This window comes from Microcebus murinus, chromosome 27 (genome assembly GCF_040939455.1).
Source record: "Microcebus murinus isolate Inina chromosome 27, M.murinus_Inina_mat1.0, whole genome shotgun sequence".
Taxonomy (NCBI): Eukaryota; Metazoa; Chordata; class Mammalia; order Primates; family Cheirogaleidae; genus Microcebus; species Microcebus murinus.
Window position 1 is genome coordinate 20,316,925 of NC_134130.1, and position 27,843 is coordinate 20,344,767.

General features: G+C 62.8%; 8 non-coding genes across 8 annotated transcripts; all 8 read left to right on the forward strand.

Annotated features, from left to right (window-relative positions):
* The first annotated feature begins 45 nt into the window (after positions 1 to 45).
* LOC142864904 (5S ribosomal RNA) lies at positions 46 to 164 on the forward strand. The gene has a single exon (XR_012915214.1). It is a non-coding gene; the product is annotated as a 5S ribosomal RNA (ribosomal RNA).
* A 3,780-nt stretch (positions 165 to 3,944) lies between these two features.
* On the forward strand, positions 3,945 to 4,063 carry LOC142864905 (5S ribosomal RNA). The gene has a single exon (XR_012915215.1). It is a non-coding gene; the product is annotated as a 5S ribosomal RNA (ribosomal RNA).
* A 3,784-nt stretch (positions 4,064 to 7,847) lies between these two features.
* On the forward strand, positions 7,848 to 7,966 carry LOC142864906 (5S ribosomal RNA). Its single transcript, XR_012915216.1, has one exon. It is a non-coding gene; the product is annotated as a 5S ribosomal RNA (ribosomal RNA).
* A 3,779-nt stretch (positions 7,967 to 11,745) lies between these two features.
* On the forward strand, positions 11,746 to 11,864 carry LOC142864907 (5S ribosomal RNA). Its single transcript, XR_012915217.1, has one exon. It is a non-coding gene; the product is annotated as a 5S ribosomal RNA (ribosomal RNA).
* A 3,793-nt stretch (positions 11,865 to 15,657) lies between these two features.
* Positions 15,658 to 15,776, forward strand: LOC142864909 (5S ribosomal RNA). Its single transcript, XR_012915219.1, has one exon. It is a non-coding gene; the product is annotated as a 5S ribosomal RNA (ribosomal RNA).
* Positions 15,777 to 19,546: 3,770 nt separating this feature from the next.
* On the forward strand, positions 19,547 to 19,665 carry LOC142864910 (5S ribosomal RNA). Its single transcript, XR_012915220.1, has one exon. It is a non-coding gene; the product is annotated as a 5S ribosomal RNA (ribosomal RNA).
* Positions 19,666 to 23,458: 3,793 nt separating this feature from the next.
* Positions 23,459 to 23,577, forward strand: LOC142864911 (5S ribosomal RNA). Its single transcript, XR_012915221.1, has one exon. It is a non-coding gene; the product is annotated as a 5S ribosomal RNA (ribosomal RNA).
* Positions 23,578 to 27,359: 3,782 nt separating this feature from the next.
* On the forward strand, positions 27,360 to 27,478 carry LOC142864912 (5S ribosomal RNA). The gene has a single exon (XR_012915222.1). It is a non-coding gene; the product is annotated as a 5S ribosomal RNA (ribosomal RNA).
* Positions 27,479 to 27,843: the final 365 nt, after the last annotated feature.

A 27,843-nucleotide genomic window follows, 5' to 3' on the forward strand; every position in this document is an offset into this window, starting at 1 on the left:
GAGAGGCTCGGCTTCTCGAGCGGGGCAGGGGCGCCCTCCGCCGCCGTCTAGGGCCACACCACCCTGAACGCCCCCGATCTCGTCTGGTCTCGGAAGCTAAGCAGGGTCGGGCCTGGTTAGTACTTGGATGGGAGACCGCCTGGGAATACCGGGTGCCACAGGCTGCTGCTTTTTTTTTTTTTTTTTTTTTTTTTTGCCTCTTGTTCTGTCCCCTTTCTGGGAGCGCGGCGGCGGCCCGGGGTGGGGGTCACCCCCACCCTCAGCGCGCGCGCGGTGCCTGGCGCCCCAGCCCGCACCGTGGGGCCTCCTCTTGTCCCAAGCCGCGACACCGCCGCCACGCGGCAGCATGCGTGGCATCTGGACTGTCAGGTCTCAGACCAAAGGTCTGCTCTGTGGGAACCGACACGCTGGAGGAAACCTTGAGAGTCTGAGAGGGGAGGGAGTTCCAGAAGAAGGCCAGGATGTCATTTTGAGGGAGTATGTGACCAGAACTCGTCCCGTTGCTTTTGGGGTTCTATGGGCTACACGCAGGAATCTTTGGTGGTGGCACCTGATGTTGGGGGATCCGGAGTCACACCCAGACCTGCTCCACAGGCCTCCTTTTACTTTTCTCTTCGGATTCATTATTTTTAAAAAGTGTCTCTTACCTCTAGGATTGCATTTTCTTTTCTCTCTCTTTTCAAGCAGATGATGGGAGTACAAGTATTCAGGTGACATGTGTTGCCCGTGCCGCCCTCCCCCCTGTGTTCTTTTTTTTTTTTTTTTTTTTGAGACAGAGTCTCGTTTTGCTGCCCAGGCTAGAGTGAGTGCCATGGCGTCAGCCTAGCTCACAGCAACCTCAATCTCCGGGCTCAAGCAATCCTGCTGCCTCAGCCTCCCGAGTAGTTGGGACTACAGGCATGCACCACCACGCCCGGCTGTGTTTTTCTATATATATTAGTTGGCCAATTAATTTCTCTCTATTTTTAGTAGAGACGGGGTCTCGCTCTTGCTCAGGCTGGTTTCGAACTCCTGACCTGGAGCAATCCGCCCGCCTCGGCCTCCCAGAGAGCTAGGATTACAGGCGTGAGCCACCGCGCCCGGCCCCCCCTGTGTTCTTATTCATATACCTCTCATGTTGTTCCAGCGTATTGTGGGGGTACCAATGTTAAGGTCGGGTGCCTTGCCCTCTCCAAGCCTCCCCCCTCGGGTCAGAGCTTCAAGTGCGCCCATCCCCCAGTCGGTGCGCACCCACCCCATGCCTAATGGATGTGTATGCCCCTCCCCTCCCCCCACCCGCCCGACACCCACCCGATGAAGGTGATTCCTCTCTGTCCACTTAGGCGTCCATCCGTTCGTACCAATTTGCTGGTGAGCGCGCTCACGTGGTGCTCGTGTGTCCATTCTTGGGATACTTGGCCTACTGGAACGGGTTCCAGCTCTGGCCAGGAGAACACGAGAGGCGCCCTCTCACCGCTGCTCCTCACAGCCGAATGGCACTCCGTGGTGTCCACGTGCCACATTTTATTGATGCACTCCTGGATGGATGGGCACTCGGGTCGCTTCCACGTCTTTGGGATTGTGAATTGTGCCCTAACTGTAACCCTAACCCTTACCCAGCCCGTCTCCTCTGCCCCTGCCTGACGCACTCCTCCCCGGCCAGGCCCGTCACTGTCCTGGGCCCCCGCCTGACCGGCTCCTCCCCGCCCGGCCTGTCACCGTCCTCTGCCCCTGTCTGACACGCTCCTTCCCGCCCGGCCTCTCACCGTCCTCGGCCCCTGCCTGACCGGCTCCTCCGTCGCCTGGGCCTTCCAAGGGCTTGGTGTGGATGCTGCTTCCAGGAAGCCCTCCAGAAACCCGGCAGCAGGGTGGCCGCAGCAGTCTCCAGCAGCCGTCCCTAAGTCGCGTGAGTGCGGGGGACGTGCCCCCGCTGTGCCGCGGGGGCCCAGCCTGGTGTCTTCCCTGAGGCCCTGCGGCTGCCGGCTGGGCTGCCGCTCCCCGCAAGGGGAGAGCCGCGGAGGTGGGGACCGCCTCCTGATGGGGACGTACACGCAGCTCTCCACGTCGGATTCCGGGGCTCTCTGTCCTGCCCGAAGGCCCAGCTGGCCTGCGGGTCCTTAGAGTGGCAAAAACCTCCGAAAACTGAGACTGAGGGTCCGGTGGGTGTCTGCACTTTTGTGCTGGGCACCCCAGGGAGGCCCGGGGGCTGGCTGGACAACGTGGTCTGCTGGGCGGGGGGGGGGGTGTTGGAGGAGCAACTGATGCCCTTTGCACTTTGGGTAGCAAGAGTCTGAGGTGTCTCTGAGCCCTGTGCCCTGTGGGGGCGGGGCGGGGGGGAGGAGGAGGAGGAGGAGGAGGAGGTGGGAAGGGCGGGGCCTGCAGTCCTGTTCCCGGGGTGGCACGGCAAGTGGCTTCTTCCACAGGCTGCTTGGCCTGGGCTCCCTGCACCTGGGCCTTTGGAGGACCGGCCCTGTGCTTGCCAACACTTCCTGCAGGGACCCAGAGCTGGGAGGTGGCATCTCTCAGCCCTGGGTCGGGCAGAGCCCCAGCGGGCCATGCCCACAACCTCTCTCAGCACCGGTCCCCCAGAAGGCTCCTTTGGGACCAGGATTCTCTTGCGGTGACTCTTTAAGGTCTGGCCCCTGGATGGAGGGGCACCAGGAGTAGAGGAGCAGGAAGGGGAAGGGGGTGGCCATGCGAGGGGACACTTTGAGGCCAAGTCCCAGCTTCAGCCTGATCCTCCTGGGAACCCCGCTCTGAGACAAGGAGCCGGGCTTCGCATTCCCACAGCAGCCAGTCGTGGGCTGAGGACACCTGGGGCGTTGGGAACTCCCTGGCTTCTCCTTGGTTTAACATCTAGAGCTGCTTGTGAATCGCGCCGCCACACACACCCGAGCGCAGGTGTCTTCCGCACAGACTGCGGGCCTCGCTCTTCTGAATGCCGCTAGCTCGCCACCCACCCACGGGTGAACCTGGTCAGGGTGCTTTCTCTCAGGGGCAGACTCTTTTCCGGGCGGGCTACCGGTGTCTCTGTTTGCTCGTTTCTTTCTTCCATTTCGGGAAAGTCTTCCTTGCTGGCTGTGGAAATCTCCTATGCCTTCCCTCGCCTATTCTGTCAGCTTTAAAATTCTCTTTCAGTTGCCACCCTCACAGATGGATTAGGAAACTCTTTCCGGTGCACTCATTAGTGAAATGACCTCCAGGAAGCTGGAATCCAATATCTAATGGCCGATTTTTAGCGAGTCCACACGCCAGGGTGGTCGGGGTCCAATGCAGCCCCGGCCAGGCCCAGGCCCCTTGGACTGGGCCACAGGAGGACACTGAGGAGGGTCCCGGCCCCCACGAAGCGGTGCCGGCAGTTCTCCACGGGCTTGGGCGTTTTCCAGAGGTAGGAGATGGAGGGGACTGATTTCTTCAGCGCCCCCCAAACCACGCCACCCCACCAAACCCATGGGACACATCCCCAGAGAGAGACGCCCCATACACTGGCTGTGCCCCAGCCCTGGCCCGGGGGAATAGGCGGCAGCCCACACACAGGGCGAGGGGGGGGGCGCAGCTGAAAGGGGTTGTGGGGGAGGGCGGCCCCTGGCTGGGGTCAAAGGGCGAGCGTCCCGCGCGTGCGCAGTCAGCGGCAGCGACGCGCTGGGGGTGGGCAGCGGGTAGGTGAAGGAGGCCGGGCGAGGAGACGAGGGGGGCTGGGAGGGCTCCACCTTGGCGAGTCCAGCCGTGGAGGCGCATCTTGTGTGAGTGTGAGTGAGTGTGAGTGTGTGTGTGTGTGTGTAGAGAGAGACAGCCCCCCACCCCGCCCCGCCCCGCCCCGCCCCGCCCATCACCCCGGACCCTGGGAGCCCGCGGGACCAGGCCGGCCCGGCCCGGCCCGGCGTGGGGCCTGGGGCGGGAGGCGGCGGCGGGGAAGCCCAGAGAGGCTCGGCTTCTCGAGCGGGGCAGGGGCGCCCTCCGCCGCCGTCTAGGGCCACACCACCCTGAACGCCCCCGATCTCGTCTGGTCTCGGAAGCTAAGCAGGGTCGGGCCTGGTTAGTACTTGGATGGGAGACCGCCTGGGAATACCGGGTGCCACAGGCTGCTGCTTTTTTTTTTTTTTTTTTTTTTTTTTTTGCCTCTTGTTCTGTCCCCTTTCTGGGAGCGCGGCGGCGGCCCGGGGTGGGGGTCACCCCCACCCTCAGCGCGCGCGCGGTGCCTGGCGCCCCAGCCCGCACCGTGGGGCCTCCTCTTGTCCCAAGCCGCGACACCGCCGCCACGCGGCAGCATGCGTGGCATCTGGACTGTCAGGTCTCAGACCAAAGGTCTGCTCTGTGGGAACCGACACGCTGGAGGAAACCTTGAGAGTCTGAGAGGGGAGGGAGTTCCAGAAGAAGGCCAGGATGTCATTTTGAGGGAGTATGTGACCAGAACTCGTCCCGTTGCTTTTGGGGTTCTATGGGCTACACGCAGGAATCTTTGGTGGTGGCACCTGATGTTGGGGGATCCGGAGTCACACCCAGACCTGCTCCACAGGCCTCCTTTTACTTTTCTCTTCGGATTCATTATTTTTAAAAAGTGTCTCTTACCTCTAGGATTGCATTTTCTTTTCTCTCTCTTTTCAAGCAGATGATGGGAGTACAAGTATTCAGGTGACATGTGTTGCCCGTGCCGCCCTCCCCCCTGTGTTCTTTTTTTTTTTTTTTTTTTTGAGACAGAGTCTCGTTTTGCTGCCCAGGCTAGAGTGAGTGCCATGGCGTCAGCCTAGCTCACAGCAACCTCAATCTCCGGGCTCAAGCAATCCTGCTGCCTCAGCCTCCCGAGTAGTTGGGACTACAGGCATGCACCACCACGCCCGGCTGTGTTTTTCTATATATATTAGTTGGCCAATTAATTTCTCTCTATTTTTAGTAGAGACGGGGTCTCGCTCTTGCTCAGGCTGGTTTCGAACTCCTGACCTGGAGCAATCCGCCCGCCTCGGCCTCCCAGAGAGCTAGGATTACAGGCGTGAGCCACCGCGCCCGGCCCCCCCTGTGTTCTTATTCATATACCTCTCATGTTGTTCCAGCGTATTGTGGGGGTACCAATGTTAAGGTCGGGTGCCTTGCCCTCTCCAAGCCTCCCCCCTCGGGTCAGAGCTTCAAGTGCGCCCATCCCCCAGTCGGTGCGCACCCACCCCATGCCTAATGGATGTGTATGCCCCTCCCCTCCCCCCACCCGCCCGACACCCACCCGATGAAGGTGATTCCTCTCTGTCCACTTAGGCGTCCATCCGTTCGTACCAATTTGCTGGTGAGCGCGCTCACGTGGTGCTCGTGTGTCCATTCTTGGGATACTTGGCCTACTGGAACGGGTTCCAGCTCTGGCCAGGAGAACACGAGAGGCGCCCTCTCACCGCTGCTCCTCACAGCCGAATGGCACTCCGTGGTGTCCACGTGCCACATTTTATTGATGCACTCCTGGATGGATGGGCACTCGGGTCGCTTCCACGTCTTTGGGATTGTGAATTGTGCCCTAACTGTAACCCTAACCCTTACCCAGCCCGTCTCCTCTGCCCCTGCCTGACGCACTCCTCCCCGGCCAGGCCCGTCACTGTCCTGGGCCCCCGCCTGACCGGCTCCTCCCCGCCCGGCCTGTCACCGTCCTCTGCCCCTGTCTGACACGCTCCTTCCCGCCCGGCCTCTCACCGTCCTCGGCCCCTGCCTGACCGGCTCCTCCGTCGCCTGGGCCTTCCAAGGGCTTGGTGTGGATGCTGCTTCCAGGAAGCCCTCCAGAAACCCGGCAGCAGGGTGGCCGCAGCAGTCTCCAGCAGCCGTCCCTAAGTCGCGTGAGTGCGGGGGACGTGCCCCCGCTGTGCCGCGGGGGCCCAGCCTGGTGTCTTCCCTGAGGCCCTGCGGCTGCCGGCTGGGCTGCCGCTCCCCGCAAGGGGAGAGCCGCGGAGGTGGGGACCGCCTCCTGATGGGGACGTACACGCAGCTCTCCACGTCGGATTCCGGGGCTCTCTGTCCTGCCCGAAGGCCCAGCTGGCCTGCGGGTCCTTAGAGTGGCAAAAACCTCCGAAAACTGAGACTGAGGGTCCGGTGGGTGTCTGCACTTTTGTGCTGGGCACCCCAGGGAGGCCCGGGGGCTGGCTGGACAACGTGGTCTGCTGGGCGGGGGGGGGGGTGTTGGAGGAGCAACTGATGCCCTTTGCACTTTGGGTAGCAAGAGTCTGAGGTGTCTCTGAGCCCTGTGCCCTGTGGGGGCGGGGCGGGGGGGAGGAGGAGGAGGAGGAGGAGGAGGTGGGAAGGGCCGGGGCCTGCAGTCCTGTTCCCGGGGGTGGCACGGCAAGTGGCTTCTTCCACAGGCTGCTTGGCCTGGGCTCCCTGCACCTGGGCCTTTGGAGGACCGGCCCTGTGCTTGCCAACACTTCCTGCAGGGACCCAGAGCTGGGAGGTGGCATCTCTCAGCCCTGCGTCGGGCAGAGCCCCAGCGGGCCATGCCCACAACCTCTCTCAGCACCGGTCCCCCAGAAGGCTCCTTTGGGACCAGGATTCTCTTGCGGTGACTCTTTAAGGTCTGGCCCCTGGATGGAGGGGCACCAGGAGTAGAGGAGCAGGAAGGGGAAGGGGGTGGCCGTGCGAGGGGACACTTTGAGGCCAAGTCCCAGCTTCAGCCTGATCCTCCTGGGAACCCCGCTCTGAGACAAGGAGCCGGGCTTCGCATTCCCACAGCAGCCAGTCGTGGGCTGAGGACACCTGGGGCGTTGGGAACTCCCTGGCTTCTCCTTGGTTTAACATCTAGAGCTGCTTGTGAATCGCGCCGCCACACACACCCGAGCGCAGGTGTCTTCCGCACAGACTGCGGGCCTCGCTCTTCTGAATGCCGCTAGCTCGCCACCCACCCACGGGTGAACCTGGTCAGGGTGCTTTCTCTCAGGGGCAGACTCTTTTCCGGGCGGGCTACCGGTGTCTCTGTTTGCTCGTTTCTTTCTTCCATTTCGGGAAAGTCTTCCTTGCTGGCTGTGGAAATCTCCTATGCCTTCCCTCGCCTATTCTGTCAGCTTTAAAATTCTCTTTCAGTTGCCACCCTCACAGATGGATTAGGAAACTCTTTCCGGTGCACTCATTAGTGAAATGACCTCCAGGAAGCTGGAATCCAATATCTAATGGCCGATTTTTAGCGAGTCCACACGCCAGGGTGGTCGGGGTCCAATGCAGCCCCGGCCAGGCCCAGGCCCCTTGGACTGGGCCACAGGAGGACACTGAGGAGGGTCCCGGCCCCCACGAAGCGGTGCCGGCAGTTCTCCACGGGCTTGGGCGTTTTCCAGAGGTAGGAGATGGAGGGGACTGATTTCTTCAGCGCCCCCCAAACCACGCCACCCCACCCCACCCATGGGACACATCCCCAGAGAGAGACGCCCCATACACTGGCTGTGCCCCAGCCCTGGCCCGGGGGAATAGGCGGCAGCCCACACACAGGGCGAGGGGGGGGGCGCAGCTGAAAGGGGTTGTGGGGGAGGGCGGCCCCTGGCTGGGGTCAAAGGGCGAGCGTCCCGCGCGTGCGCAGTCAGCGGCAGCGACGCGCTGGGGGTGGGCAGCGGGTAGGTGAAGGAGGCCGGGCGAGGAGACGAGGGGGGCTGGGAGGGCTCCACCTTGGCGAGTCCAGCCGTGGAGGCGCATCTTGTGTGAGTGTGAGTGAGTGTGAGTGTGTGTGTGTGTGTGTAGAGAGAGACAGCCCCCCACCCCGCCCCGCCCCGCCCCGCCCCGCCCATCACCCCGGACCCTGGGAGCCCGCGGGACCAGGCCGGCCCGGCCCGGCCCGGCGTGGGGCCTGGGGCGGGAGGCGGCGGCGGGGAAGCCCAGAGAGGCTCGGCTTCTCGAGCGGGGCAGGGGCGCCCTCCGCCGCCGTCTAGGGCCACACCACCCTGAACGCCCCCGATCTCGTCTGGTCTCGGAAGCTAAGCAGGGTCGGGCCTGGTTAGTACTTGGATGGGAGACCGCCTGGGAATACCGGGTGCCACAGGCTGCTGCTTTTTTTTTTTTTTTTTTTTTTTTTTTGCCTCTTGTTCTGTCCCCTTTCTGGGAGCGCGGCGGCGGCCCGGGGTGGGGGTCACCCCCACCCTCAGCGCGCGCGCGGTGCCTGGCGCCCCAGCCCGCACCGTGGGGCCTCCTCTTGTCCCAAGCCGCGACACCGCCGCCACGCGGCAGCATGCGTGGCATCTGGACTGTCAGGTCTCAGACCAAAGGTCTGCTCTGTGGGAACCGACACGCTGGAGGAAACCTTGAGAGTCTGAGAGGGGAGGGAGTTCCAGAAGAAGGCCAGGATGTCATTTTGAGGGAGTATGTGACCAGAACTCGTCCCGTTGCTTTTGGGGTTCTATGGGCTACACGCAGGAATCTTTGGTGGTGGCACCTGATGTTGGGGGATCCGGAGTCACACCCAGACCTGCTCCACAGGCCTCCTTTTACTTTTCTCTTCGGATTCATTATTTTTAAAAAGTGTCTCTTACCTCTAGGATTGCATTTTCTTTTCTCTCTCTTTTCAAGCAGATGATGGGAGTACAAGTATTCAGGTGACATGTGTTGCCCGTGCCGCCCTCCCCCCTGTGTTCTTTTTTTTTTTTTTTTTTTTTGAGACAGAGTCTCGTTTTGCTGCCCAGGCTAGAGTGAGTGCCATGGCGTCAGCCTAGCTCACAGCAACCTCAATCTCCGGGCTCAAGCAATCCTGCTGCCTCAGCCTCCCGAGTAGTTGGGACTACAGGCATGCACCACCACGCCCGGCTGTGTTTTTCTATATATATTAGTTGGCCAATTAATTTCTCTCTATTTTTAGTAGAGACGGGGTCTCGCTCTTGCTCAGGCTGGTTTCGAACTCCTGACCTGGAGCAATCCGCCCGCCTCGGCCTCCCAGAGAGCTAGGATTACAGGCGTGAGCCACCGCGCCCGGCCCCCCCTGTGTTCTTATTCATATACCTCTCATGTTGTTCCAGCGTATTGTGGGGGTACCAATGTTAAGGTCGGGTGCCTTGCCCTCTCCAAGCCTCCCCCCTCGGGTCAGAGCTTCAAGTGCGCCCATCCCCCAGTCGGTGCGCACCCACCCCATGCCTAATGGATGTGTATGCCCCTCCCCTCCCCCCACCCGCCCGACACCCACCCGATGAAGGTGATTCCTCTCTGTCCACTTAGGCGTCCATCCGTTCGTACCAATTTGCTGGTGAGCGCGCTCACGTGGTGCTCGTGTGTCCATTCTTGGGATACTTGGCCTACTGGAACGGGTTCCAGCTCTGGCCAGGAGAACACGAGAGGCGCCCTCTCACCGCTGCTCCTCACAGCCGAATGGCACTCCGTGGTGTCCACGTGCCACATTTTATTGATGCACTCCTGGATGGATGGGCACTCGGGTCGCTTCCACGTCTTTGGGATTGTGAATTGTGCCCTAACTGTAACCCTAACCCTTACCCAGCCCGTCTCCTCTGCCCCTGCCTGACGCACTCCTCCCCGGCCAGGCCCGTCACTGTCCTGGGCCCCCGCCTGACCGGCTCCTCCCCGCCCGGCCTGTCACCGTCCTCTGCCCCTGTCTGACACGCTCCTTCCCGCCCGGCCTCTCACCGTCCTCGGCCCCTGCCTGACCGGCTCCTCCGTCGCCTGGGCCTTCCAAGGGCTTGGTGTGGATGCTGCTTCCAGGAAGCCCTCCAGAAACCCGGCAGCAGGGTGGCCGCAGCAGTCTCCAGCAGCCGTCCCTAAGTCGCGTGAGTGCGGGGGACGTGCCCCCGCTGTGCCGCGGGGGCCCAGCCTGGTGTCTTCCCTGAGGCCCTGCGGCTGCCGGCTGGGCTGCCGCTCCCCGCAAGGGGAGAGCCGCGGAGGTGGGGACCGCCTCCTGATGGGGACGTACACGCAGCTCTCCACGTCGGATTCCGGGGCTCTCTGTCCTGCCCGAAGGCCCAGCTGGCCTGCGGGTCCTTAGAGTGGCAAAAACCTCCGAAAACTGAGACTGAGGGTCCGGTGGGTGTCTGCACTTTTGTGCTGGGCACCCCAGGGAGGCCCGGGGGCTGGCTGGACAACGTGGTCTGCTGGGCGGGGGGGGGGGGTGTTGGAGGAGCAACTGATGCCCTTTGCACTTTGGGTAGCAAGAGTCTGAGGTGTCTCTGAGCCCTGTGCCCTGTGGGGGCGGGGCGGGGGGGAGGAGGAGGAGGAGGAGGAGGAGGTGGGAAGGGCGGGGCCTGCAGTCCTGTTCCCGGGGTGGCACGGCAAGTGGCTTCTTCCACAGGCTGCTTGGCCTGGGCTCCCTGCACCTGGGCCTTTGGAGGACCGGCCCTGTGCTTGCCAACACTTCCTGCAGGGACCCAGAGCTGGGAGGTGGCATCTCTCAGCCCTGGGTCGGGCAGAGCCCCAGCGGGCCATGCCCACAACCTCTCTCAGCACCGGTCCCCCAGAAGGCTCCTTTGGGACCAGGATTCTCTTGCGGTGACTCTTTAAGGTCTGGCCCCTGGATGGAGGGGCACCAGGAGTAGAGGAGCAGGAAGGGGAAGGGGGTGGCCGTGCGAGGGGACACTTTGAGGCCAAGTCCCAGCTTCAGCCTGATCCTCCTGGGAACCCCGCTCTGAGACAAGGAGCCGGGCTTCGCATTCCCACAGCAGCCAGTCGTGGGCTGAGGACACCTGGGGCGTTGGGAACTCCCTGGCTTCTCCTTGGTTTAACATCTAGAGCTGCTTGTGAATCGCGCCGCCACACACACCCGAGCGCAGGTGTCTTCCGCACAGACTGCGGGCCTCGCTCTTCTGAATGCCGCTAGCTCGCCACCCACCCACGGGTGAACCTGGTCAGGGTGCTTTCTCTCAGGGGCAGACTCTTTTCCGGGCGGGCTACCGGTGTCTCTGTTTGCTCGTTTCTTTCTTCCATTTCGGGAAAGTCTTCCTTGCTGGCTGTGGAAATCTCCTATGCCTTCCCTCGCCTATTCTGTCAGCTTTAAAATTCTCTTTCAGTTGCCACCCTCACAGATGGATTAGGAAACTCTTTCCGGTGCACTCATTAGTGAAATGACCTCCAGGAAGCTGGAATCCAATATCTAATGGCCGATTTTTAGCGAGTCCACACGCCAGGGTGGTCGGGGTCCAATGCAGCCCCGGCCAGGCCCAGGCCCCTTGGACTGGGCCACAGGAGGACACTGAGGAGGGTCCCGGCCCCCACGAAGCGGTGCCGGCAGTTCTCCACGGGCTTGGGCGTTTTCCAGAGGTAGGAGATGGAGGGGACTGATTTCTTCAGCGCCCCCCAAACCACGCCACCCCACCCCACCCATGGGACACATCCCCAGAGAGAGACGCCCCATACACTGGCTGTGCCCCAGCCCTGGCCCGGGGGAATAGGCGGCAGCCCACACACAGGGCGAGGGGGGGGGCGCAGCTGAAAGGGGTTGTGGGGGAGGGCGGCCCCTGGCTGGGGTCAAAGGGCGAGCGTCCCGCGCGTGCGCAGTCAGCGGCAGCGACGCGCTGGGGGTGGGCAGCGGGTAGGTGAAGGAGGCCGGGCGAGGAGACGAGGGGGGCTGGGAGGGCTCCACCTTGGCGAGTCCAGCCGTGGAGGCGCATCTTGTGTGAGTGTGAGTGTGAGTGTGTGTGTGTGTGTGTAGAGAGAGACAGCCCCCCACCCCGCCCCGCCCCGCCCCGCCCCGCCCATCACCCCGGACCCTGGGAGCCCGCGGGACCAGGCCGGCCCGGCCCGGCCCGGCGTGGGGCCTGGGGCGGGAGGCGGCGGCGGGGAAGCCCAGAGAGGCTCGGCTTCTCGAGCGGGGCAGGGGCGCCCTCCGCCGCCGTCTAGGGCCACACCACCCTGAACGCCCCCGATCTCGTCTGGTCTCGGAAGCTAAGCAGGGTCGGGCCTGGTTAGTACTTGGATGGGAGACCGCCTGGGAATACCGGGTGCCACAGGCTGCTGCTTTTTTTTTTTTTTTTTTTTTTTTTTTGCCTCTTGTTCTGTCCCCTTTCTGGGAGCGCGGCGGCGGCCCGGGGTGGGGGTCACCCCCACCCTCAGCGCGCGCGCGGTGCCTGGCGCCCCAGCCCGCACCGTGGGGCCTCCTCTTGTCCCAAGCCGCGACACCGCCGCCACGCGGCAGCATGCGTGGCATCTGGACTGTCAGGTCTCAGACCAAAGGTCTGCTCTGTGGGAACCGACACGCTGGAGGAAACCTTGAGAGTCTGAGAGGGGAGGGAGTTCCAGAAGAAGGCCAGGATGTCATTTTGAGGGAGTATGTGACCAGAACTCGTCCCGTTGCTTTTGGGGTTCTATGGGCTACACGCAGGAATCTTTGGTGGTGGCACCTGATGTTGGGGGATCCGGAGTCACACCCAGACCTGCTCCACAGGCCTCCTTTTACTTTTCTCTTCGGATTCATTATTTTTAAAAAGTGTCTCTTACCTCTAGGATTGCATTTTCTTTTCTCTCTCTTTTCAAGCAGATGATGGGAGTACAAGTATTCAGGTGACATGTGTTGCCCGTGCCGCCCTCCCCCCTGTGTTCTTTTTTTTTTTTTTTTTTTTGAGACAGAGTCTCGTTTTGCTGCCCAGGCTAGAGTGAGTGCCATGGCGTCAGCCTAGCTCACAGCAACCTCAATCTCCGGGCTCAAGCAATCCTGCTGCCTCAGCCTCCCGAGTAGTTGGGACTACAGGCATGCACCACCACGCCCGGCTGTGTTTTTCTATATATATTAGTTGGCCAATTAATTTCTCTCTATTTTTAGTAGAGACGGGGTCTCGCTCTTGCTCAGGCTGGTTTCGAACTCCTGACCTGGAGCAATCCGCCCGCCTCGGCCTCCCAGAGAGCTAGGATTACAGGCGTGAGCCACCGCGCCCGGCCCCCCCTGTGTTCTTATTCATATACCTCTCATGTTGTTCCAGCGTATTGTGGGGGTACCAATGTTAAGGTCGGGTGCCTTGCCCTCTCCAAGCCTCCCCCCTCGGGTCAGAGCTTCAAGTGCGCCCATCCCCCAGTCGGTGCGCACCCACCCCATGCCTAATGGATGTGTATGCCCCTCCCCTCCCCCCACCCGCCCGACACCCACCCGATGAAGGTGATTCCTCTCTGTCCACTTAGGCGTCCATCCGTTCGTACCAATTTGCTGGTGAGCGCGCTCACGTGGTGCTCGTGTGTCCATTCTTGGGATACTTGGCCTACTGGAACGGGTTCCAGCTCTGGCCAGGAGAACACGAGAGGCGCCCTCTCACCGCTGCTCCTCACAGCCGAATGGCACTCCGTGGTGTCCACGTGCCACATTTTATTGATGCACTCCTGGATGGATGGGCACTCGGGTCGCTTCCACGTCTTTGGGATTGTGAATTGTGCCCTAACTGTAACCCTAACCCTTACCCAGCCCGTCTCCTCTGCCCCTGCCTGACGCACTCCTCCCCGGCCAGGCCCGTCACTGTCCTGGGCCCCCGCCTGACCGGCTCCTCCCCGCCCGGCCTGTCACCGTCCTCTGCCCCTGTCTGACACGCTCCTTCCCGCCCGGCCTCTCACCGTCCTCGGCCCCTGCCTGACCGGCTCCTCCGTCGCCTGGGCCTTCCAAGGGCTTGGTGTGGATGCTGCTTCCAGGAAGCCCTCCAGAAACCCGGCAGCAGGGTGGCCGCAGCAGTCTCCAGCAGCCGTCCCTAAGTCGCGTGAGTGCGGGGGACGTGCCCCCGCTGTGCCGCGGGGGCCCAGCCTGGTGTCTTCCCTGAGGCCCTGCGGCTGCCGGCTGGGCTGCCGCTCCCCGCAAGGGGAGAGCCGCGGAGGTGGGGACCGCCTCCTGATGGGGACGTACACGCAGCTCTCCACGTCGGATTCCGGGGCTCTCTGTCCTGCCCGAAGGCCCAGCTGGCCTGCGGGTCCTTAGAGTGGCAAAAACCTCCGAAAACTGAGACTGAGGGTCCGGTGGGTGTCTGCACTTTTGTGCTGGGCACCCCAGGGAGGCCCGGGGGCTGGCTGGACAACGTGGTCTGCTGGGCGGGGGGGGGGGTGTTGGAGGAGCAACTGATGCCCTTTGCACTTTGGGTAGCAAGAGTCTGAGGTGTCTCTGAGCCCTGTGCCCTGTGGGGGCGGGGCGGGGGGGAGGAGGAGGAGGAGGAGGAGGAGGTGGGAAGGGCGGGGCCTGCAGTCCTGTTCCCGGGGTGGCACGGCAAGTGGCTTCTTCCACAGGCTGCTTGGCCTGGGCTCCCTGCACCTGGGCCTTTGGAGGACCGGCCCTGTGCTTGCCAACACTTCCTGCAGGGACCCAGAGCTGGGAGGTGGCATCTCTCAGCCCTGGGTCGGGCAGAGCCCCAGCGGGCCATGCCCACAACCTCTCTCAGCACCGGTCCCCCAGAAGGCTCCTTTGGGACCAGGATTCTCTTGCGGTGACTCTTTAAGGTCTGGCCCCTGGATGGAGGGGCACCAGGAGTAGAGGAGCAGGAAGGGGAAGGGGGTGGCCATGCGAGGGGACACTTTGAGGCCAAGTCCCAGCTTCAGCCTGATCCTCCTGGGAACCCCGCTCTGAGACAAGGAGCCGGGCTTCGCATTCCCACAGCAGCCAGTCGTGGGCTGAGGACACCTGGGGCGTTGGGAACTCCCTGGCTTCTCCTTGGTTTAACATCTAGAGCTGCTTGTGAATCGCGCCGCCACACACACCCGAGCGCAGGTGTCTTCCGCACAGACTGCGGGCCTCGCTCTTCTGAATGCCGCTAGCTCGCCACCCACCCACGGGTGAACCTGGTCAGGGTGCTTTCTCTCAGGGGCAGACTCTTTTCCGGGCGGGCTACCGGTGTCTCTGTTTGCTCGTTTCTTTCTTCCATTTCGGGAAAGTCTTCCTTGCTGGCTGTGGAAATCTCCTATGCCTTCCCTCGCCTATTCTGTCAGCTTTAAAATTCTCTTTCAGTTGCCACCCTCACAGATGGATTAGGAAACTCTTTCCGGTGCACTCATTAGTGAAATGACCTCCAGGAAGCTGGAATCCAATATCTAATGGCCGATTTTTAGCGAGTCCACACGCCAGGGTGGTCGGGGTCCAATGCAGCCCCGGCCAGGCCCAGGCCCCTTGGACTGGGCCACAGGAGGACACGGAGGAGGGTCCCGGCCCCCACGAAGCGGTGCCGGCAGTTCTCCACGGGCTTGGGCGTTTTCCAGAGGTAGGAGATGGAGGGGACTGATTTCTTCAGCGCCCCCCAAACCACGCCACCCCACCCCACCCATGGGACACATCCCCAGAGAGAGACGCCCCATACACTGGCTGTGCCCCAGCCCTGGCCCGGGGGAATAGGCGGCAGCCCACACACAGGGCGAGGGGGGGGGCGCAGCTGAAAGGGGTTGTGGGGGAGGGCGGCCCCTGGCTGGGGTCAAAGGGCGAGCGTCCCGCGCCTGCGCAGTCAGCGGCAGCGACGCGCTGGGGGTGGGCAGCGGGTAGGTGAAGGAGGCCGGGCGAGGAGACGAGGGGGGCTGGGAGGGCTCCACCTTGGCGAGTCCAGCCGTGGAGGCGCATCTTGTGTGAGTGTGAGTGAGTGTGAGTGTGTGTGTGTGTGTATAGAGAGACAGCCCCCCCACCCCGCCCCGCCCCGCCCCGCCCCGCCCATCACCCCCGTCCCTGGGAGCCAGCGGGACCCGGCCGGCGAACTCAACCAGCCCGGCCCGGCCCGGCGCGGGGCCTGGGGCGGGAGGCGGCGGCGGGGAAGCCCAGAGAGGCTCGGCTTCTCGAGCGGGGCAGGGGCGCCCTCCGCCGCCGTCTAGGGCCACACCACCCTGAACGCCCCCGATCTCGTCTGGTCTCGGAAGCTAAGCAGGGTCGGGCCTGGTTAGTACTTGGATGGGAGACCGCCTGGGAATACCGGGTGCCACAGGCTGCTGCTTTTTTTTTTTTTTTTTTTTTTTTTTTTGCCTCTTGTTCTGTCCCCTTTCTGGGAGCGCGGCGGCGGCCCGGGGTGGGGGTCACCCCCACCCTCAGCGCGCGCGCGGTGCCTGGCGCCCCAGCCCGCACCGTGGGGCCTCCTCTTGTCCCAAGCCGCGACACCGCCGCCACGCGGCAGCATGCGTGGCATCTGGACTGTCAGGTCTCAGACCAAAGGTCTGCTCTGTGGGAACCGACACGCTGGAGGAAACCTTGAGAGTCTGAGAGGGGAGGGAGTTCCAGAAGAAGGCCAGGATGTCATTTTGAGGGAGTATGTGACCAGAACTCGTCCCGTTGCTTTTGGGGTTCTATGGGCTACACGCAGGAATCTTTGGTGGTGGCACCTGATGTTGGGGGATCCGGAGTCACACCCAGACCTGCTCCACAGGCCTCCTTTTACTTTTCTCTTCGGATTCATTATTTTTAAAAAGTGTCTCTTACCTCTAGGATTGCATTTTCTTTTCTCTCTCTTTTCAAGCAGATGATGGGAGTACAAGTATTCAGGTGACATGTGTTGCCCGTGCCGCCCTCCCCCCTGTGTTCTTTTTTTTTTTTTTTTTTTTGAGACAGAGTCTCGTTTTGCTGCCCAGGCTAGAGTGAGTGCCATGGCGTCAGCCTAGCTCACAGCAACCTCAATCTCCGGGCTCAAGCAATCCTGCTGCCTCAGCCTCCCGAGTAGTTGGGACTACAGGCATGCACCACCACGCCCGGCTGTGTTTTTCTATATATATTAGTTGGCCAATTAATTTCTCTCTATTTTTAGTAGAGACGGGGTCTCGCTCTTGCTCAGGCTGGTTTCGAACTCCTGACCTGGAGCAATCCGCCCGCCTCGGCCTCCCAGAGAGCTAGGATTACAGGCGTGAGCCACCGCGCCCGGCCCCCCCTGTGTTCTTATTCATATACCTCTCATGTTGTTCCAGCGTATTGTGGGGGTACCAATGTTAAGGTCGGGTGCCTTGCCCTCTCCAAGCCTCCCCCCTCGGGTCAGAGCTTCAAGTGCGCCCATCCCCCAGTCGGTGCGCACCCACCCCATGCCTAATGGATGTGTATGCCCCTCCCCTCCCCCCACCCGCCCGACACCCACCCGATGAAGGTGATTCCTCTCTGTCCACTTAGGCGTCCATCCGTTCGTACCAATTTGCTGGTGAGCGCGCTCACGTGGTGCTCGTGTGTCCATTCTTGGGATACTTGGCCTACTGGAACGGGTTCCAGCTCTGGCCAGGAGAACACGAGAGGCGCCCTCTCACCGCTGCTCCTCACAGCCGAATGGCACTCCGTGGTGTCCACGTGCCACATTTTATTGATGCACTCCTGGATGGATGGGCACTCGGGTCGCTTCCACGTCTTTGGGATTGTGAATTGTGCCCTAACTGTAACCCTAACCCTTACCCAGCCCGTCTCCTCTGCCCCTGCCTGACGCACTCCTCCCCGGCCAGGCCCGTCACTGTCCTGGGCCCCCGCCTGACCGGCTCCTCCCCGCCCGGCCTGTCACCGTCCTCTGCCCCTGCCTGACACGCTCCTTCCCGCCCGGCCTCTCACCGTCCTCGGCCCCTGCCTGACCGGCTCCTCCGTCGCCTGGGCCTTCCAAGGGCTTGGTGTGGATGCTGCTTCCAGGAAGCCCTCCAGAAACCCGGCAGCAGGGTGGCCGCAGCAGTCTCCAGCAGCCGTCCCTAAGTCGCGTGAGTGCGGGGGACGTGCCCCCGCTGTGCCGCGGGGGCCCAGCCTGGTGTCTTCCCTGAGGCCCTGCGGCTGCCGGCTGGGCTGCCGCTCCCCGCAAGGGGAGAGCCGCGGAGGTGGGGACCGCCTCCTGATGGGGACGTACACGCAGCTCTCCACGTCGGATTCCGGGGCTCTCTGTCCTGCCCGAAGGCCCAGCTGGCCTGCGGGTCCTTAGAGTGGCAAAAACCTCCGAAAACTGAGACTGAGGGTCCGGTGGGTGTCTGCACTTTTGTGCTGGGCACCCCAGGGAGGCCCGGGGGCTGGCTGGACAACGTGGTCTGCTGGGCGGGGGGGGGGTGTTGGAGGAGCAACTGATGCCCTTTGCACTTTGGGTAGCAAGAGTCTGAGGTGTCTCTGAGCCCTGTGCCCTGTGGGGGCGGGGCGGGGGGGAGGAGGAGGAGGAGGAGGAGGAGGTGGGAAGGGCCGGGGCCTGCAGTCCTGTTCCCGGGGGTGGCACGGCAAGTGGCTTCTTCCACAGGCTGCTTGGCCTGGGCTCCCTGCACCTGGGCCTTTGGAGGACCGGCCCTGTGCTTGCCAACACTTCCTGCAGGGACCCAGAGCTGGGAGGTGGCATCTCTCAGCCCTGCGTCGGGCAGAGCCCCAGCGGGCCATGCCCACAACCTCTCTCAGCACCGGTCCCCCAGAAGGCTCCTTTGGGACCAGGATTCTCTTGCGGTGACTCTTTAAGGTCTGGCCCCTGGATGGAGGGGCACCAGGAGTAGAGGAGCAGGAAGGGGAAGGGGGTGGCCATGCGAGGGGACACTTTGAGGCCAAGTCCCAGCTTCAGCCTGATCCTCCTGGGAACCCCGCTCTGAGACAAGGAGCCGGGCTTCGCATTCCCACAGCAGCCAGTCGTGGGCTGAGGACACCTGGGGCGTTGGGAACTCCCTGGCTTCTCCTTGGTTTAACGTCTAGAGCTGCTTGGGAATCGCGCCGCCACACACACCCGAGCGCAGGTGTCTTCCGCACAGACTGCGGGCCTCGCTCTTCTGAATGCCGCTAGCTCGCCACCCACCCACGGGTGAACCTGGTCAGGGTGCTTTCTCTCAGGGGCAGACTCTTTTCCGGGCGGGCTACCGGTGTCTCTGTTTGCTCGTTTCTTTCTTCCATTTCGGGAAAGTCTTCCTTGCTGGCTGTGGAAATCTCCTATGCCTTCCCTCGCCTATTCTGTCAGCTTTAAAATTCTCTTTCAGTTGCCACCCTCACAGATGGATTAGGAAACTCTTTCCGGTGCACTCATTAGTGAAATGACCTCCAGGAAGCTGGAATCCAATATCTAATGGCCGATTTTTAGCGAGTCCACACGCCAGGGTGGTCGGGGTCCAATGCAGCCCCGGCCAGGCCCAGGCCCCTTGGACTGGGCCACAGGAGGACACGGAGGAGGGTCCCGGCCCCCACGAAGCGGTGCCGGCAGTTCTCCACGGGCTTGGGCGTTTTCCAGAGGTAGGAGATGGAGGGGACTGATTTCTTCAGCGCCCCCCAAACCACGCCACCCCACCCCACCCATGGGACACATCCCCAGAGAGAGACGCCCCATACACTGGCTGTGCCCCAGCCCTGGCCCAGGGGAATAGGCGGCAGCCCACCCACAGGGCCAGGGGGGGGCGCAGCTGAAAGGGGTTGTGGGGGAGGGCGGCCCCTGGCTGGGGTCAAAGGGCGAGCGTCCCGCGCGTGCGCAGTCAGCGGCAGCGACGCGCTGGGGGTGGGCAGCGGGTAGGTGAAGGAGGCCGGGCGAGGAGACGAGGGGGGCTGGGAGGGCTCCACCTTGGCGAGTCCAGCCGTGGAGGCGCATCTTGTGTGAGTGTGAGTGAGTGTGAGTGTGTGTGTGTGTGTATAGAGAGACAGCCCCCCACCCCGCCCCGCCCCGCCCATCACCCCCGACCCTGGGAGCCCGCGGGACCCGGCCGGCCCGGCCCGGCCCGGCGCGGGGCCTGGGGCGGGAGGCGGCGGCGGGGAAGCCCAGAGAGGCTCGGCTTCTCGAGCGGGGCAGGGGCGCCCTCCGCCGCCGTCTAGGGCCACACCACCCTGAACGCCCCCGATCTCGTCTGGTCTCGGAAGCTAAGCAGGGTCGGGCCTGGTTAGTACTTGGATGGGAGACCGCCTGGGAATACCGGGTGCCACAGGCTGCTGCTTTTTTTTTTTTTTTTTTTTTTTTTTTGCCTCTTGTTCTGTCCCCTTTCTGGGAGCGCGGCGGCGGCCCGGGGTGGGGGTCACCCCCACCCTCAGCGCGCGCGCGGTGCCTGGCGCCCCAGCCCGCACCGTGGGGCCTCCTCTTGTCCCAAGCCGCGACACCGCCGCCACGCGGCAGCATGCGTGGCATCTGGACTGTCAGGTCTCAGACCAAAGGTCTGCTCTGTGGGAACCGACACGCTGGAGGAAACCTTGAGAGTCTGAGAGGGGAGGGAGTTCCAGAAGAAGGCCAGGATGTCATTTTGAGGGAGTATGTGACCAGAACTCGTCCCGTTGCTTTTGGGGTTCTATGGGCTACACGCAGGAATCTTTGGTGGTGGCACCTGATGTTGGGGGATCCGGAGTCACACCCAGACTTGCTCCACAGGCCTCCTTTTACTTTTCTCTTCGGATTCATTATTTTTAAAAAGTGTCTCTTACCTCTAGGATTGCATTTTCTTTTCTCTCTCTTTTCAAGCAGATGATGGGAGTACAAGTATTCAGGTGACATGTGTTGCCCGTGCCGCCCTCCCCCCTGTGTTCTTTTTTTTTTTTTTTTTTTTGAGACAGAGTCTCGTTTTGCTGCCCAGGCTAGAGTGAGTGCCATGGCGTCAGCCTAGCTCACAGCAACCTCAATCTCCGGGCTCAAGCAATCCTGCTGCCTCAGCCTCCCGAGTAGTTGGGACTACAGGCATGCACCACCACGCCCGGCTGTGTTTTTCTATATATATTAGTTGGCCAATTAATTTCTCTCTATTTTTAGTAGAGACGGGGTCTCGCTCTTGCTCAGGCTGGTTTCGAACTCCTGACCTGGAGCAATCCGCCCGCCTCGGCCTCCCAGAGAGCTAGGATTACAGGCGTGAGCCACCGCGCCCGGCCCCCCCTGTGTTCTTATTCATATACCTCTCATGTTGTTCCAGCGTATTGTGGGGGTACCAATGTTAAGGTCGGGTGCCTTGCCCTCTCCAAGCCTCCCCCCTCGGGTCAGAGCTTCAAGTGCGCCCATCCCCCAGTCGGTGCGCACCCACCCCATGCCTAATGGATGTGTATGCCCCTCCCCTCCCCCCACCCGCCCGACACCCACCCGATGAAGGTGATTCCTCTCTGTCCACTTAGGCGTCCATCCGTTCGTACCAATTTGCTGGTGAGCGCGCTCACGTGGTGCTCGTGTGTCCATTCTTGGGATACTTGGCCTACTGGAACGGGTTCCAGCTCTGGCCAGGAGAACACGAGAGGCGCCCTCTCACCGCTGCTCCTCACAGCCGAATGGCACTCCGTGGTGTCCACGTGCCACATTTTATTGATGCACTCCTGGATGGATGGGCACTCGGGTCGCTTCCACGTCTTTGGGATTGTGAATTGTGCCCTAACTGTAACCCTAACCCTTACCCAGCCCGTCTCCTCTGCCCCTGCCTGACGCACTCCTCCCCGGCCAGGCCCGTCACTGTCCTGGGCCCCCGCCTGACCGGCTCCTCCCCGCCCGGCCTGTCACCGTCCTCTGCCCCTGTCTGACACGCTCCTTCCCGCCCGGCCTCTCACCGTCCTCGGCCCCTGCCTGACCGGCTCCTCCGTCGCCTGGGCCTTCCAAGGGCTTGGTGTGGATGCTGCTTCCAGGAAGCCCTCCAGAAACCCGGCAGCAGGGTGGCCGCAGCAGTCTCCAGCAGCCGTCCCTAAGTCGCGTGAGTGCGGGGGACGTGCCCCCGCTGTGCCGCGGGGGCCCAGCCTGGTGTCTTCCCTGAGGCCCTGCGGCTGCCGGCTGGGCTGCCGCTCCCCGCAAGGGGAGAGCCGCGGAGGTGGGGACCGCCTCCTGATGGGGACGTACACGCAGCTCTCCACGTCGGATTCCGGGGCTCTCTGTCCTGCCCGAAGGCCCAGCTGGCCTGCGGGTCCTTAGAGTGGCAAAAACCTCCGAAAACTGAGACTGAGGGTCCGGTGGGTGTCTGCACTTTTGTGCTGGGCACCCCAGGGAGGCCCGGGGGCTGGCTGGACAACGTGGTCTGCTGGGCGGGGGGGGGGGTGTTGGAGGAGCAACTGATGCCCTTTGCACTTTGGGTAGCAAGAGTCTGAGGTGTCTCTGAGCCCTGTGCCCTGTGGGGGCGGGGCGGGGGGGAGGAGGAGGAGGAGGAGGAGGAGGTGGGAAGGGCGGGGCCTGCAGTCCTGTTCCCGGGGTGGCACGGCAAGTGGCTTCTTCCACAGGCTGCTTGGCCTGGGCTCCCTGCACCTGGGCCTTTGGAGGACCGGCCCTGTGCTTGCCAACACTTCCTGCAGGGACCCAGAGCTGGGAGGTGGCATCTCTCAGCCCTGGGTCGGGCAGAGCCCCAGCGGGCCATGCCCACAACCTCTCTCAGCACCGGTCCCCCAGAAGGCTCCTTTGGGACCAGGATTCTCTTGCGGTGACTCTTTAAGGTCTGGCCCCTGGATGGAGGGGCACCAGGAGTAGAGGAGCAGGAAGGGGAAGGGGGTGGCCATGCGAGGGGACACTTTGAGGCCAAGTCCCAGCTTCAGCCTGATCCTCCTGGGAACCCCGCTCTGAGACAAGGAGCCGGGCTTCGCATTCCCACAGCAGCCAGTCGTGGGCTGAGGACACCTGGGGCGTTGGGAACTCCCTGGCTTCTCCTTGGTTTAACATCTAGAGCTGCTTGTGAATCGCGCCGCCACACACACCCGAGCGCAGGTGTCTTCCGCACAGACTGCGGGCCTCGCTCTTCTGAATGCCGCTAGCTCGCCACCCACCCACGGGTGAACCTGGTCAGGGTGCTTTCTCTCAGGGGCAGACTCTTTTCCGGGCGGGCTACCGGTGTCTCTGTTTGCTCGTTTCTTTCTTCCATTTCGGGAAAGTCTTCCTTGCTGGCTGTGGAAATCTCCTATGCCTTCCCTCGCCTATTCTGTCAGCTTTAAAATTCTCTTTCAGTTGCCACCCTCACAGATGGATTAGGAAACTCTTTCCGGTGCACTCATTAGTGAAATGACCTCCAGGAAGCTGGAATCCAATATCTAATGGCCGATTTTTAGCGAGTCCACACGCCAGGGTGGTCGGGGTCCAATGCAGCCCCGGCCAGGCCCAGGCCCCTTGGACTGGGCCACAGGAGGACACGGAGGAGGGTCCCGGCCCCCACGAAGCGGTGCCGGCAGTTCTCCACGGGCTTGGGCGTTTTCCAGAGGTAGGAGATGGAGGGGACTGATTTCTTCAGCGCCCCCCAAACCACGCCACCCCACCCCACCCATGGGACACATCCCCAGAGAGAGACGCCCCATACACTGGCTGTGCCCCAGCCCTGGCCCGGGGGAATAGGCGGCAGCCCACACACAGGGCGAGGGGGGGGGCGCAGCTGAAAGGGGTTGTGGGGGAGGGCGGCCCCTGGCTGGGGTCAAAGGGCGAGCGTCCCGCGCCTGCGCAGTCAGCGGCAGCGACGCGCTGGGGGTGGGCAGCGGGTAGGTGAAGGAGGCCGGGCGAGGAGACGAGGGGGGCTGGGAGGGCTCCACCTTGGCGAGTCCAGCCGTGGAGGCGCATCTTGTGTGAGTGTGAGTGAGTGTGAGTGTGTGTGTGTGTGTATAGAGAGACAGCCCCCCCACCCCGCCCCGCCCCGCCCCGCCCCGCCCATCACCCCCGTCCCTGGGAGCCAGCGGGACCCGGCCGGCGAACTCAACCAGCCCGGCCCGGCCCGGCGCGGGGCCTGGGGCGGGAGGCGGCGGCGGGGAAGCCCAGAGAGGCTCGGCTTCTCGAGCGGGGCAGGGGCGCCCTCCGCCGCCGTCTAGGGCCACACCACCCTGAACGCCCCCGATCTCGTCTGGTCTCGGAAGCTAAGCAGGGTCGGGCCTGGTTAGTACTTGGATGGGAGACCGCCTGGGAATACCGGGTGCCACAGGCTGCTGCTTTTTTTTTTTTTTTTTTTTTTTTTTTGCCTCTTGTTCTGTCCCCTTTCTGGGAGCGCGGCGGCGGCCCGGGGTGGGGGTCACCCCCACCCTCAGCGCGCGCGCGGTGCCTGGCGCCCCAGCCCGCACCGTGGGGCCTCCTCTTGTCCCAAGCCGCGACACCGCCGCCACGCGGCAGCATGCGTGGCATCTGGACTGTCAGGTCTCAGACCAAAGGTCTGCTCTGTGGGAACCGACACGCTGGAGGAAACCTTGAGAGTCTGAGAGGGGAGGGAGTTCCAGAAGAAGGCCAGGATGTCATTTTGAGGGAGTATGTGACCAGAACTCGTCCCGTTGCTTTTGGGGTTCTATGGGCTACACGCAGGAATCTTTGGTGGTGGCACCTGATGTTGGGGGATCCGGAGTCACACCCAGACCTGCTCCACAGGCCTCCTTTTACTTTTCTCTTCGGATTCATTATTTTTAAAAAGTGTCTCTTACCTCTAGGATTGCATTTTCTTTTCTCTCTCTTTTCAAGCAGATGATGGGAGTACAAGTATTCAGGTGACATGTGTTGCCCGTGCCGCCCTCCCCCCTGTGTTCTTTTTTTTTTTTTTTTTTTTTGAGACAGAGTCTCGTTTTGCTGCCCAGGCTAGAGTGAGTGCCATGGCGTCAGCCTAGCTCACAGCAACCTCAATCTCCGGGCTCAAGCAATCCTGCTGCCTCAGCCTCCCGAGTAGTTGGGACTACAGGCATGCACCACCACGCCCGGCTGTGTTTTTCTATATATATTAGTTGGCCAATTAATTTCTCTCTATTTTTAGTAGAGACGGGGTCTCGCTCTTGCTCAGGCTGGTTTCGAACTCCTGACCTGGAGCAATCCGCCCGCCTCGGCCTCCCAGAGAGCTAGGATTACAGGCGTGAGCCACCGCGCCCGGCCCCCCCTGTGTTCTTATTCATATACCTCTCATGTTGTTCCAGCGTATTGTGGGGGTACCAATGTTAAGGTCGGGTGCCTTGCCCTCTCCAAGCCTCCCCCCTCGGGTCAGAGCTTCAAGTGCGCCCATCCCCCAGTCGGTGCGCACCCACCCCATGCCTAATGGATGTGTATGCCCCTCCCCTCCCCCCACCCGCCCGACACCCACCCGATGAAGGTGATTCCTCTCTGTCCACTTAGGCGTCCATCCGTTCGTACCAATTTGCTGGTGAGCGCGCTCACGTGGTGCTCGTGTGTCCATTCTTGGGATACTTGGCCTACTGGAACGGGTTCCAGCTCTGGCCAGGAGAACACGAGAGGCGCCCTCTCACCGCTGCTCCTCACAGCCGAATGGCACTCCGTGGTGTCCACGTGCCACATTTTATTGATGCACTCCTGGATGGATGGGCACTCGGGTCGCTTCCACGTCTTTGGGATTGTGAATTGTGCCCTAACTGTAACCCTAACCCTTACCCAGCCCGTCTCCTCTGCCCCTGCCTGACGCACTCCTCCCCGGCCAGGCCCGTCACTGTCCTGGGCCCCCGCCTGACCGGCTCCTCCCCGCCCGGCCTGTCACCGTCCTCTGCCCCTGTCTGACACGCTCCTTCCCGCCCGGCCTCTCACCGTCCTCGGCCCCTGCCTGACCGGCTCCTCCGTCGCCTGGGCCTTCCAAGGGCTTGGTGTGGATGCTGCTTCCAGGAAGCCCTCCAGAAACCCGGCAGCAGGGTGGCCGCAGCAGTCTCCAGCAGCCGTCCCTAAGTCGCGTGAGTGCGGGGGACGTGCCCCCGCTGTGCCGCGGGGGCCCAGCCTGGTGTCTTCCCTGAGGCCCTGCGGCTGCCGGCTGGGCTGCCGCTCCCCGCAAGGGGAGAGCCGCGGAGGTGGGGACCGCCTCCTGATGGGGACGTACACGCAGCTCTCCACGTCGGATTCCGGGGCTCTCTGTCCTGCCCGAAGGCCCAGCTGGCCTGCGGGTCCTTAGAGTGGCAAAAACCTCCGAAAACTGAGACTGAGGGTCCGGTGGGTGTCTGCACTTTTGTGCTGGGCACCCCAGGGAGGCCCGGGGGCTGGCTGGACAACGTGGTCTGCTGGGCGGGGGGGGGGGTGTTGGAGGAGCAACTGATGCCCTTTGCACTTTGGGTAGCAAGAGTCTGAGGTGTCTCTGAGCCCTGTGCCCTGTGGGGGCGGGGCGGGGGGGAGGAGGAGGAGGAGGAGGAGGAGGTGGGAAGGGCGGGGCCTGCAGTCCTGTTCCCGGGGTGGCACGGCAAGTGGCTTCTTCCACAGGCTGCTTGGCCTGGGCTCCCTGCACCTGGGCCTTTGGAGGACCGGCCCTGTGCTTGCCAACACTTCCTGCAGGGACCCAGAGCTGGGAGGTGGCATCTCTCAGCCCTGGGTCGGGCAGAGCCCCAGCGGGCCATGCCCACAACCTCTCTCAGCACCGGTCCCCCAGAAGGCTCCTTTGGGACCAGGATTCTCTTGCGGTGACTCTTTAAGGTCTGGCCCCTGGATGGAGGGGCACCAGGAGTAGAGGAGCAGGAAGGGGAAGGGGGTGGCCATGCGAGGGGACACTTTGAGGCCAAGTCCCAGCTTCAGCCTGATCCTCCTGGGAACCCCGCTCTGAGACAAGGAGCCGGGCTTCGCATTCCCACAGCAGCCAGTCGTGGGCTGAGGACACCTGGGGCGTTGGGAACTCCCTGGCTTCTCCTTGGTTTAACATCTAGAGCTGCTTGTGAATCGCGCCGCCACACACACCCGAGCGCAGGTGTCTTCCGCACAGACTGCGGGCCTCGCTCTTCTGAATGCCGCTAGCTCGCCACCCACCCACGGGTGAACCTGGTCAGGGTGCTTTCTCTCAGGGGCAGACTCTTTTCCGGGCGGGCTACCGGTGTCTCTGTTTGCTCGTTTCTTTCTTCCATTTCGGGAAAGTCTTCCTTGCTGGCTGTGGAAATCTCCTATGCCTTCCCTCGCCTATTCTGTCAGCTTTAAAATTCTCTTTCAGTTGCCACCCTCACAGATGGATTAGGAAACTCTTTCCGGTGCACTCATTAGTGAAATGACCTCCAGGAAGCTGGAATCCAATATCTAATGGCCGATTTTTAGCGAGTCCACACGCCAGGGTGGTCGGGGTCCAATGCAGCCCCGGCCAGGCCCAGGCCCCTTGGACTGGGCCACAGGAGGACACTGAGGAGGGTCCCGGCCCCCACGAAGCGGTGCCGGCAGTTCTCCACGGGCTTGGGCGTTTTCCAGAGGTAGGAGATGGAGGGGACTGATTTCTTCAGCGCCCCCCAAACCACGCCACCCCACCAAACCCATGGGACACATCCCCAGAGAGAGACGCCCCATACACTGGCTGTGCCCCAGCCCTGGCCCGGGGGAATAGGCGCCAGCCCACACACAGGGCGAGGGGGGGGGCGCAGCTGAAAGGGGTTGTGGGGGAGGGCGGCCCCTGGCTGGGGTCAAAGGGCGAGCGTCCCGCGCGTGCGCAGTCAGCGGCAGCGACGCGCTGGGGGTGGGCAGCGGGTAGGTGAAGGAGGCCGGGCGAGGAGACGAGGGGGGCTGGGAGGGCTCCACCTTGGCGAGTCCAGCCGTGGAGGCGCATCTTGTGTGAGTGTGAGTGAGTGTGAGTGTGTGTGTGTGTGTGTAGAGAGAGACAGCCCCCCACCCCGCCCCGCCCCGCCCCGCCCCGCCCATCACCCCGGACCCTGGGAGCCCGCGGGACCAGGCCGGCCCGGCCCGGCCCGGCGTGGGGCCTGGGGCGGGAGGCGGCGGCGGGGAAGCCCAGAGAGGCTCGGCTTCTCGAGCGGGGCAGGGGCGCCCTCCGCCGCCGTCTAGGGCCACACCACCCTGAACGCCCCCGATCTCGTCTGGTCTCGGAAGCTAAGCAGGGTCGGGCCTGGTTAGTACTTGGATGGGAGACCGCCTGGGAATACCGGGTGCCACAGGCTGCTGCTTTTTTTTTTTTTTTTTTTTTTTTTTGCCTCTTGTTCTGTCCCCTTTCTGGGAGCGCGGCGGCGGCCCGGGGTGGGGGTCACCCCCACCCTCAGCGCGCGCGCGGTGCCTGGCGCCCCAGCCCGCACCGTGGGGCCTCCTCTTGTCCCAAGCCGCGACACCGCCGCCACGCGGCAGCATGCGTGGCATCTGGACTGTCAGGTCTCAGACCAAAGGTCTGCTCTGTGGGAACCGACACGCTGGAGGAAACCTTGAGAGTCTGAGAGGGGAGGGAGTTCCAGAAGAAGGCCAGGATGTCATTTTGAGGGAGTATGTGACCAGAACTCGTCCCGTTGCTTTTGGGGTTCTATGGGCTACACGC